This window comes from Epinephelus fuscoguttatus, linkage group LG20, assembly GCF_011397635.1.
Source record: "Epinephelus fuscoguttatus linkage group LG20, E.fuscoguttatus.final_Chr_v1".
Lineage (NCBI taxonomy): Eukaryota > Metazoa > Chordata > Actinopteri > Perciformes > Serranidae > Epinephelus > Epinephelus fuscoguttatus.
The window spans coordinates 25,663,822-25,676,329 of record NC_064771.1 but is presented as its reverse complement, the minus strand read 5'-3'; the positions used below and the strand labels follow the sequence as shown (position 1 = coordinate 25,676,329).

The 12,508-nt window shown below is 39.7% G+C and overlaps 1 protein-coding gene across 1 annotated transcript in view; it reads right to left on the bottom strand.

The window, feature by feature from the left end:
• Positions 1–12,508, bottom strand: part of LOC125881152 (phospholysine phosphohistidine inorganic pyrophosphate phosphatase) — a 46,152-nt gene that overhangs the window by 20,440 nt on the left and 13,204 nt on the right. The window lies entirely within an intron of this gene.

Sequence of the window (12,508 nt, the reverse complement as noted above, 5' to 3'; positions counted from 1 at the left end):
GTGTGTCTAAATGCTTGCAGCTTGCCGGCAAAATGGCCCAATATTCGCGGAAAATCTGGCAGTGTAAAAGGGGCTAATGTGCTAACTGGCTAACTAGCGTTTTGAATCTGTCCTGTTGGTCTTCTGGTTTCCCTTTTTGAATGACAAATACAAGCTACTGCCGTCTGCTGGTATAAAGAGTTATTTCATCTCGTACAGACACAGAATGCACCTGCTAGTTGACCTTTTGCTATAGTCTTTGTTGTTTGTTCAAGCACAACGTTTTGGCCGAGACACAGGTGATGTGAGACCCTGATGTCGGTTTGGTGTGTCTGGCCCTTTATTTAGAGTGTGTGGCCATTTGAGGAGTAAGAATACAGTTAAACCTATTTTGACACAGCACTGAACTAGCAACGAAAGATTTATTACCCAAATCCTGACAACTATGTTACACTAAGCTGATAGCAAAGATCTTTCCACTCTCAGAGCTGTACTTTGCTTTTATAATCTGTTTGCTCAGGCAGCCTGATGGGCCATTTGCTTTCCTTCTTTCCCCTGCACTGTAGCTGTAATGGCTTTATTTGCATGGCTTCATTATGGGAACCATTGGAAACCACCTCTGGATATCCCCACTAAATACGGTTATGTGCCACTCAACGAGTCGGCAGAGGGACTTGGCCCATACTGGACACTGGCGACCGATTCCTCTGAACCTGAACTGAATAGATGGGGATAATTTTACAGTTTATTGGTGACAGGAGGTCTATCGTAAGATGTTAAAAGCTGCTCTCACTCTCTCACAGACATAACTGAGCCATCCAGTACCACTGCCTGTTGTCTATAAAGACGACTCAACAGGTCACTTCAGAGGACTTCACGATGGCATCAAGCCACATCCTTTTAACTATCATTCCACATCCGTCTCAGACCTGCTCGTTGTGATGGCTCTGATTACAGGAGCAGCAGTTACAGTGATAGCTATGAATATTTGCATACCGACCATCTGCTGGGAACTGGGTGTTCTAACTGATGATGCATGTGTGCATACGTGCGTGTTTTTGCATGAGCACAACAGCTTCATTGATAAGGTGTTTACTAACCCCTGTAGTTAAAACTGCATGTTACATAGTTCAGAGCAATCACACACACACTGACTCACCTTTCATCAGTGTAAGCCAGTGGTTTTTAAACTTTGTACACCTCATACAGCCTCAGAAATTATCAGGCTTTCCAAGCACCATCACGATGAGCGACATAAAAAATGAAGTAGCGTAGGCCTACCATATTCAGCTATGGAGAGTTCACACAGGAGGCACTTATTAAGATAAAGTATTTTCAATCGAAATTTAGTACTGTCACAGCTGTAGATATATATTTAATTAATTGATTTAATCAAAAAATCTATCTCAGAGATTCATCTGCAGCATGTGTACAGCCCCAAGGGGCAGCTCTGGCAGCCCTGCACTAAAATGATCAAATTCTTCTCCATATGACATGTGGTGCGTGCTGCTGCGTTCCAGAAGTTGAACTTGGAGCATCTCAAAGCGTAGCTCTGAAAAATGGGCGCTTGGAAACACGTGCGCGCCTCGACGGCATAGCTCTGGCGTTAGCGTGCACCTCCTGTGTGTCTACATTGAAAACAATGAATTTGAGGGCGCAAAAAAGCGTGAGCCCTAAGCCAAGTACGGCCCCAAAGCCGGGTTCACACTACACAACATTTTAGTCTGTTCCGACAGTCACTATGTCAGATTAGGCGAATGTGGAGCCATAAAATCGTGCCGTGACCAATCATCACTGGTTGTCTTTTACAACATGCGTGATGTCATCATGTAATTTTTGTCCTATTTGTCCTATAATAATTTTACTATTATTATTATTTCAGTCACTGTGTCTGTTCATGTCCCAGCTGTACTGTTATTGTAGTAACATAAAAAGTGTCACCAGACATCAGGAGCTACATTTGAAGCAACGCATGCAAACATGCAAGTCACTGAATCCTCCACAACAAGTTCCTGCAAATGTTTCACAATAAAAGCCTGTTTAGAAAATGAAGGGATTCTCTTAACTGAAGTTATAAGAGGCTTTTAATTTTAGACAGGTACAGGGTGTGCTGAGTTTGAAATGACAGTGTGAAGCAGTAACTTTAACAGGGCAAACGGGAGCAGATTAAAAGTAAAAATATAAAAATTCAGAGGGAATGAGAAATAACGATCTGTTTCAAATGAAGCTAGTAAGTAAAAGCACCGCCACTACTTTTTATTTTATTCCTTCATATCATCCATTACGATGAAATAACAACAGTATTTGCTAGCCTTATGCTAACCTGGTTGCTAGAGCGCCTCTGCTTTTTCCCGCAATTATTTTCCTTCTTTTACTCTGTTGTGGTAACATTCCTAGAGGAAATATCACAAACCCTGGGGTGTTGTTGCCACACAGTTATCTACGCCAGCAGATCGTTCTATGTTCTGATTGGTCAAAGTGGCAGCTGTGATGGGAGAAATTGTGAACAACAAAAAGAAAATCAAACATGCTAGACTTTCTGTCAGGACGTCGTGAGGTGTCCCAGACGTGACATTGGTTGTTGTCTACTGACTAATGACACACTACATGAGATAAAACTATGGATTATTATGCACGACACTTATTGTTGCTCACGATGCAAGCCGACATAGTGCAATGCTGCGTCGGGCTATAATCAGGCCGATATCGTGTGGTATAAACCCGGCATAAGCCAGTGGTTCTCAACAAGGAGTCCTTGAGGGAGATCCCCAGAAGAGCGGGTAGTTTATTTACACTATTGAATTCACTACAGAAGTGAGTCCAATGTGAGTGTGAGTCATAAGAGTGACTATTCTGATTATAAGTCTCACTTCCTCCATGGTTATCTTCTCAACTGTGGAACTCTGATCTTAATCATATTTAACAAGCAAAATCTTTTCAGATGGAGGTTCCTGAAACCAAGTCTTATCAAATGGGGGTCCAAGACCTAATCTGTACCAGTTTATAAGTCCTTAACAAGGAAAAGGTTGAGAACCAGTGTGCTTTAAGCTGAACACTGACACAATCATACTTGCATTTGAAGGCCAACACCCTAAGGCCACTTTCCCATTGTATCGTCCCAGCAGCCAGAGTTTAAGCCTGAATCTTGGAATCTTGAATCTTATGATCTATGTGACGAATAATTTGATTGATTCATGACGTGTAAAAGCTCCCAACATGCCAATAACATGGCATGAATGCAGCAACCTCAGCACACTGGCAAGTTCCCTACCAAATATGCTAACAATAGCATAAGTGCAACTCAGCACAGGAAAAATACTACAGGAAATTTAATCTGCATGGTAATCACACAGCGACCAACCGCCCCCCACTGTGCTCCCTTCCTGTTGCGTCCCTCAGTGATGACCGCAGACGGAAAGGACACGAACCAGGGTGTGGTTTCGGTAAACTGGCTCATAGTTTGCACCATCGAGGACAAGTTATCTCTGGAGACATTTATTCTGGCTCGCTCTGCTTTGGAAAACAGTTTCCCAACACTCACATTAGCAGTCAAGCGTTGGCCACAGGGAGAGGTTTACAGTGTAAACCATTCTGAAGATGGTGGCTGCTGTGTGAAAATGTTTGCTGTGCACTCTCTGCCAGATTCCAACGGGAATTCAGCGAGGGCTTCCTCTAACTCATTGGCCCTCATTCAAAATACCTATCAATACTGTGTTAGTATCTGACACATCACTACACTGTTTTCTCCTCGGCAGAGTTACAAATGCCAATACTGAGGGTGTATGTTTAAATCAAAGGCCTGAAATCCAGCTTCTTTGATTATCACAGACAAACGCAGAGACACACAGCACGCCAAGCTCAAAAGGTTCAGAAACTAACAGTGTTGGCGAGCAGTAGCAAAAATAAACTGGTTTACAAATGACGAAACAGCGTGGTGTGAACGTGCTTTTATGAAGCTTCAGAGCTGCAGTTCCTTGAAGATAAGAGAACAGAAAGAAGAACACAGGACCAGCAGAAGCCACAGAATGCAAGAAATGACTATTTAAAACAGCCAAGAGTGAGCCACAGGACAGGACAGAGAACAGTGAAGCACACTCATAATCTGACCGCTCTTCCAGTATTGCAACAGTTTGACCCCGAAGATGGAGAAGTACGGTTGTTGTTCGCTGTGTTAGGCAACTGTTTGCTAACATACATGATGTATCAACTTCATGGGGTTACCTATCCTCCTGAGACTTGAACTTTTGTTTGGTATGCATTTTTAATTTTTCCTTGCTATTTGGGATCAGTAGGACCTGATAAGTACAAAAAACTCAACATTGCCAATGATAATTAAGTCCCAATGTCCTCAAACGAGACGATAATGAAGTCCCAATGTCCAATAACAGTGAGCTTGTTACAGGGTCAGCTGCAGACTGACTTGGCAGAGATGGCTGCCATATTGTTTTTACATGGATTAGTGTATTGTGCTCTTACTTCCACTAGATGACACAAAAAGTGTCCATGAACGAGGACAACAGGTCTGAGTTAAGTAGAATGGAGAATAAGGTCAAGTAAACCCAAAATGTGATGTCCTCATATGAGGACGCAAGGTCTCAGGAGGATATAGGGCCGTCTACTGTGACATTAAGTTGCGATAACAAATGTAGTTATTTTACCCAAAGCATGATCATTTTTCTAAACATAAAAAATGTTTTTTTGCCTTTTTAAAAAATTATTCAAGATATAAAGCCAGTAAAATGTATAGGAAGCCCAAACCTCATAGGTAGAACAGTCTGTTCAATAAAGTGTGGTGATGCAATGATCCCGTAAACATTTACATCATATTTATATCTTTGTCTGTAACCTCTGGCAACTATCTTTGTGTTGTGTAACTGTGGTGAATGTATTTTGCACTTGGTCTTTTTTTCTCTCTTCTTTTTCTTTGTAATTGAATTTAAAATGTGAATTTTAAAAAAAAAAAAGAAAAGAATATAATATGAGCGTAGCTGTAATTACCAATAATAAAGTTAGGTAAGTTATTTCAATAAACCTGAGATGGTAATCAAAATACATCTTCACAAAACTAAATCTCTTTTTACACACTAAAATAAAATAAGATAAATTAAAATAATAAGATATATAATATATAATAAGATAAATCAAAAGAAAATAAAATGTGATAAAATAAAATAAAGTAAAATAAAATAAAATAAGATAAAATAAAATCAAAATTTGTTGCCCACATCGAAAGTAGTATTGATGGCCAAAACCTACATTTTCCTGGAAGACGGAAGTTTATTTTGAAAGACACTGTAGCACATAACAAGCGGACATTGTCACAGAAACTGACATATTCAAAACTGATGCTAGAGGGGTACCTGCAGCATCAAAGTTTGAAACGTAGGGCCACTGACCAAGCTGCCATATTTAACGAGTTGCAAGTGAGTGTGTTGCACAAAACATAAACTCGCAATACTCAAGCATATTGACATGTTCTGTCACCACTAGTGATATATCAGTGTTGTGTTTACAGCTTGTTCTACTGCTCCGAGGTGGCCAACAATAAATTAAAATGGCTTTGATACCACATTTAGCTGAGTAAAGACACTTTCTTTTTTCATGAAACTTTATTTATAAAAGTATCCAGTGTTCAATTCATTAAATGCAAGAGCAGTCCAGGAGCTTTCCACAAAGACAGTAAGGCTTTATCAAAGTTATCAACAAGATTAGAAGAAAAAGATTAAGTAAACAAGACTAAGAACCTGAGCAAACACTGGTGCTGACTTTCAATATGTGATGCTTTTAGATACTCCGTGGTGTGGACATAATTCAGTATTAAAGCACTGAGATTTGATTTGCAGCTTTAACATCTTGAGTACCACTCAACACGTAACTACAGGCCTTCAAGGCCGAGCAGGGTAGCTCTAGTGTTGGCAGATTGTTCCCATGCAGCTGATCAACATCAGCACTCCGAACGCCATACTCCCAGTTTCCAGCCACTTATTTCAGTATAGGCCCCTCTTTGCAAACCTGTTCTACATTAAAGAGCAAAGGGTTCTCCGGCTCCCCCAAGGGAAGTGCACTGACTTTCGCTCATTATGTAAAAACAAGGGAGAATTGACTGCTAGCAGAACACTCCCCCATCACAATTACCCCTATATTACGCCTATAGTCTCAGCAGCTATTACTGTCGTATCACTTGGCACAACCTCCACTGCTGAATTTAATCTGCAGGAGCCATAGCAATAACATAGCGAGCACATGCATGCAATGTGCATCACGTGAGAAGTACAGGGACCACGCACCTACTCAAACCTTACATGTCGTAAATACTGTCATTTTTTCTTGCAAATTTAAGATATTATATACAAAGGTGAATGCAGATTACGCACCCACAGATTGTCTTGAAGACACAGAGAAAGCAGACGAAAAAGTTTCAGCACCTGACAGGTCTAAATTAGGCTTAAAGAATGTGTGCAGTCCACGCTGGGTAACAGCATGTCAAGTCAAAAACTTTTCAAAATAAGCTGATATGATTAGATTTGTCTGTGATTTGTATCTTTCCCCCCTCCTGTCTTGTCACCGGGCCTGGGGTATTTGAAGCAGTCTTTTCTTTTTTTCCAAGCCTGATGGGAACTGGAGGCCTGCGCAGCATCTGGTTGACTTGGAAACAGCTGTGTTTTCACAGATCTGACTGAGGGTTTATAGCTGCTCCCAGCGAGCCCGGGTTCACTGGGCCTGTTTGGCTAAATAATGTTAAATCTCACGTCTGCTCCTCACTCGCGGGCCCACGGAAACACTGCAACTGTCACTGTTTCTCTTCTTGTTCTCAGGGAATGTATACAGTACAGTCCAATAAGTCTGGTGAGGGATCTGGGATATTATGAGGTGTCGGTGTTAAATGAGTAAATTACAGCTCACTTTGGAGCAATAAATTCTAATTTGATGCACACATTTTACTCCCTTTGTTACTGGCTGGCTGTCAGAGGCAGAAATCCACAGAGACAAGTGTCTTCTGTTAGTACTCACAAACTGATGTAAACTATTAGACTGAAAGTGACAACTGATATTACTAAAACAACCAGTCCTTAAAGAAGTCACTGCTGGAAAGATGTTCTTTTCCATAAAATTAGGCCGATGCAGTCAAAACATGCAAATAAAATACTTCTGAAACTGGAGCTATATGACCAGAGAAAACAGAGAGAAAGGGCTGTGGCGTTCGCTTTTGCTCAAGAGGTAGAAAACCTACAACTATCAGAATTCACTGCTGGTGACAAAGGATCTCACATTACAGCCAAACAGTGCACTGAAATATGTTTTAGAAGACAATAAAGCCAAGAAATGGGCAATACAGTGACAGAATGTTGGTTCATGTTTGATCAACACTGGCTAGTTTTAGTATTTGATCTTTTTTTTTTTTTTTTTTGAGCTTCCGTTTCTGCAATACCGGAAACAGTATGGCACCCACTTCCTGCTCACAAAGAGTCGTACTACAGCCAAACAGTGCACTAAATATGTTTTTGAAGACATTTAAGGTGAGAAACAGGCAATACACTAACCGAATCTTGGTTCATATTTGATCAGCACTGCCTAGTTTTATTGTTTGACCTCAGTATTTTCAGCCTGTTCACGCAATACCAGAAACAGCATGGTGCCCACTTCCTGCTCACAAACTGTCGTATTACAGCCAAGCAGTGCACTAAAATATGTTGCTAAAGACATTTTAGGCAAAAAATAGGCAATACAGTATCAGAATTTTGGTTTTTATTTGATCAGCATTGCCTGGTTTTATCGTTTGACCTCAGTATTTTCAGCCTCTGTTTTTTTGCAATACTGAACACAGTATGGGACCCACTTCCTGCTCACAAATTGTCATATTACAGCCAAACAGTGCACTGAAATATGTTGCTAAAAACATTTTAGGCAAGTAATCGGCAATACAGTAACAGAATCTTGATTTCTATTTGATCAGTACTGCCTAGCTTACAGTTTATCCGAGTTTGAGAGACAAAGAGATCCCGATCCACTTCTATATTAGGGTTCCTACAGCTTAAGGCAAGGGGGATTCAAGACTTTAAGATTTTTTAATACAAATCAGAATGAAATTTAAGACCAATTCAAAAATAAATAAATACATAAATAAATAAAATAAAGCATAAACTGCCATCAATTACTTATGGTTAGGGAGGTTTTTGCCTGAATATTTACTGCGACATAAAACATGACTTTTTGGTGACGTTAAAGCGAGTGGCATTTGGTACATTAATTAATTTTTTTTTTCCTTCTTAAGTTACCAATTATTTCAAGATTTTACAACACAAAAAGCGATTCAAAAAATCCTACTTCACATATCTTAGCACTTATAAGATTTTTGAAAGACTGATTTAAGACATTTTGACACCAATTAAGGGCTTATTTTTAGATTAATGATGCCTTTTAAAACTTTTTAAGGATCCACAGGAAGCATGTACACTCTTTGTGTCTGTGGTTGTGGGCACATGAATATCTGGAAGTACAATCTGTAGTTCGTGCAGCAGCCCTAGAGCCAACTCAAATCTGCTGGTGTTTTTGAGCTGGGAGATGTGCAGGGAAATCTGGGCCCTGGTAAGATGGAGGAAAGTGAACTACAACTCATTTACACACACTACTCACATCACTGACACAAAGCTGGTGGAAAATTGGCAAATAATCCCTTTAAAGTAGAACACTGAGCTTGATAAACACTACAGTGTCATTTTACTGTACTGTTCTGAAAAAAATTACTCAGACCACATATCTAATAACTTTCTGTATGCATGTGTGTTTGCACGTGTTGCACCACAAACTCCATTCACCAATTGGCCATAAATCTCCACCGCCACAGCTGAAACACAACACGTCATGTAACGCAACACTGGCTCCACATATGTTCCTCAGCTGGAGAGCAGCCCACTTATTTCAACCAGTTGCTCCCTCCTCCCCAAAAAAATAAATAAATAAATAAATAAAAAGGATAAGCAGGAATATGATTTAATCTGGTTTATCATGTGTTTAGAGACAGTGGTCAGAGTGTCAGCACACTGGAGCTGACCTGAGCTGCACATGGATTCTAACACTTCATAATGTTGGGCTCTGAACTCACATACCGGCTCAGATATGTAGGTTACACATGCAGATACCTGCCAGCAACGTACACAAAAGCACATCAAAGTGGAGACACTTACACACACACACACACACATGTTGGCGTCATACCCACAGAAATAACTCTGCACAGACAGAGGACAGGTTTTACACTGAGTGACTGTGCTCTTAGTACAGGATTAGAGCTGACTGATGCTCAAGCAGATTACTCAGCGTTCTCTGGTCACATGACTCCAGATCTGCATGCCAGGACACAGCAGAGGAGCAGTTCATCAAGCATGATGCTCAAATAAATCTGTGGTTTGTAGCCAAACAAAATGGCAACAATTTCAGGGGAGAGCAAGAGAGGAAAGAAACAGAGTGCATTTATTTCGTTCTGTTCTGTTCTGTTATACTGTTCTCATTGTAAGGACAATTTTTAGATGCGTGTCTGAGCACTTAGGCAACTTTATACTTGTACTTTGCTATATTTTAGAGGTAACCTTCAGCGTGGAGTTGGCATGTTCTCCCTGTGTCGGGAAGGTTTCCTCCAGGTGCTCCAGCTTCCTCCCACAGTCCAAAGACATGCAGGTTAATTGGTGACTCTAAATTGTCCGTAGGTGTGAATGTGAGTGTGAATGGTTGTCTGTCTCTATGTGTCAGCCCTGTGATAGTCTGGTGACATGTTCAGGGTGTACCCTGCCTGTCGCCCAATGTCAGCTGGGATAGGCTCCAGCACGAAATCAGAAGTCAGATAATATGATGCAATACAGTAGATAATAGACCTTTTTCACGGCAGACATTTTGACACGTCAGAGTAGGAGCAACACAGGTGTGTTCAATGACACTAATGACAGCTGCGTTCCACTTAGGGGAGACCCTGGTATTGTCCATGTTGGCTAAATGTTACTAGCTTACTGGGACACTGAATGGAACTCAGCCATCCTTAATATTATCAATTTCACCTGTGCTTTTTCTACTGACACAAGTCAAAATGTCTGCTGTGAAAAAGGTCCATTGTTCTTAAAATTACAAAGCCGTACAGCAGCGTTCCTACACATTTTTTCGATTTTAAAAGTCCATTCTTTTCCAGACTCAAGTTTCCAGTAGATTCTCTGTAGATTTTTCAGACCATATTTGACATTTTGAATAAACAGCTAGACCAGGGGTGTCTAACTTGTTTTAGTTCGGGGGCCACATACAGCCCAATTTGATATATATAAACTTTGATGCAGTACAAATGCTTTTTAAAGACATTTCCCTCACAAGTTTGTGGTATTTACTTTTTAATTTATAAGGGACACCAATTATTAATTTTACACAACCATCCATCAACCATTAGTGAGGTTGCTGTTACATTTCTTGAGACCAGCTGTATTTTATTCTTCCACAGTCTACAGAGATGTGACAGAAGCTAATCTACTGACACAAAAGAGCAACAGATACCAATGAAAGGATGCAAGAACGCTATGAAGAGCTTATCTGAGCTGATAAATGTAGCACGAAAGAATAATGCAAGCATAATCATCAGTCAGATAAGATCCTCCCGCGGGGCCGTATGTTTGACACCACTGAGCTTGACGCTAATGACGTAAATAAATTATTTTAAAATCCAACTGTTCACATGTAAGTTACACTCTCAATATGCATGCTGTTGTGTTGCCAAAAAGGGCAGACAATTGGTAAATAAAAAAGTTAAATATATTTAATTTCACAGTGCCTGTGCAGCCTTGTTTATTCACTCAGTCCATGGAAATGATGATGAACGCAGCCATAAAGGTTTCCTTACATACTAGAGTATATGATGCAATACAGATTATTGTATGTAAAATTACAAAGGCGTACAGCAGCATTCCTACACATTTTTTATTTCAAAATTCCACACTTTTCCAGACTTTGCATGAGATTTTTGGCACCATATTTGACATTTGAGGACAAATAGCTAGACGTTAATGATGCAAATAAATATTTTAAAATCAAACGTCTAAATTACACTCTCAATATGTATGCTATTATGTTGCCAGAAAATTGCCAGGAGATTGTAGCTGGATACTGTACCTCACACAAATCAACTAACAGTGCTTGTGATTGCTTTTTAGGATATTTGTGATTTTCTTTTCCTTGTGTTTGTCTTTTATTGTGATGTTTTTACATGTAGCACTTTGAGATTTGTTTTCAAATGTAAAGTGTGCTACAAATATAAAATGCATTATTATTATTATTACTATTAACACCAAATCCAGACAAATTCATCTCTGCCCAAAGAGGAAGTAAACTAACTGTCGCCACCTATACTTGTATTATTTTCCCCTTACATATTGAATAAATAACCTAATATTATTGTTTCCCCATTTTTTTAGTCTCTTTTATAAATAAGGACCGAAAATGAGTTGGAAAAAAGTTAAATAATTAAATTTTTACGGCATCTGTTCAGCCTTGTTTATTCACTGTGTCCATGGAAACGGCGATTAATGCTGTAATAAAGGTGTCCTTACACAGAAGCGTTTACTTTTCTGACGACTACGTCACTGCATAGCTCGAAAATGTTCAGACAAGCTTAATATTTGATTAACTGTGATGCTTTATGTTTGCAATACAAAGATGATAGGCAAACTAATCTGGTCGCGGATGTCCCTATTTGGTATTTGGTATAAGGCACGTTGTGAAGTGCTGTTCAGAAGGCTGTGATAGACAAGTGTAGAGGCAGCTCTGCTCTATAAATTCTGAATTTTATATTTCAGAAATCAGAAAAAGGAACAAAAGCCTGGAAAAATGCTGCTAATTTTATTTGCTGCTAATACTTTGGACTTTTATACCAACTCTGTTATTCTATGTGGAATTTTCAATGTTGGACTTACAGTTGTTGATGGATGTTTTTCTGTTGTACTGATACTTTTACTTAACTAAAGTAACTTAATACATGTTCCACTACTGCTTCACAGTAATTGGTGCTGAGTTTGAACAGCACTGCACATGTAAAACAGAAAATGTTCAGGATTCCCTTTCTGTTTCCATAACTTTATAAAACCTAGAGCTACACACAGAAAATCCGTTCAAAATACCAGTTACTGTACGACTCTGGACATACATCATAATGCACAGCTCACTGTACATATGATATAATGTGCAGTTCCATAACTCCTACTCCCCGTCACTTTTCTTCAAGCCATAAGTACCACATATATCTTCTAAAATAATCAACCATATGTTTCTGTAATTACACCATAAGAGGAGCGTCCCAGTAATCTCCAGATTTGGGATCATAAATCCTCTGGTGACTATGACCTTGTGGGCGAGCCGCATTCAACATGTGGAGAGAATAAAGCTATTTTCGGCGGATTCTCAATCAAATAAACAAATCTGGAAGGCTGAAGAATGAGGTGGTTGACTCACAGGAAGCCTGTGTGATATGGAGGAAGCTGGGATTCAAAACCCTGGTGTGAGG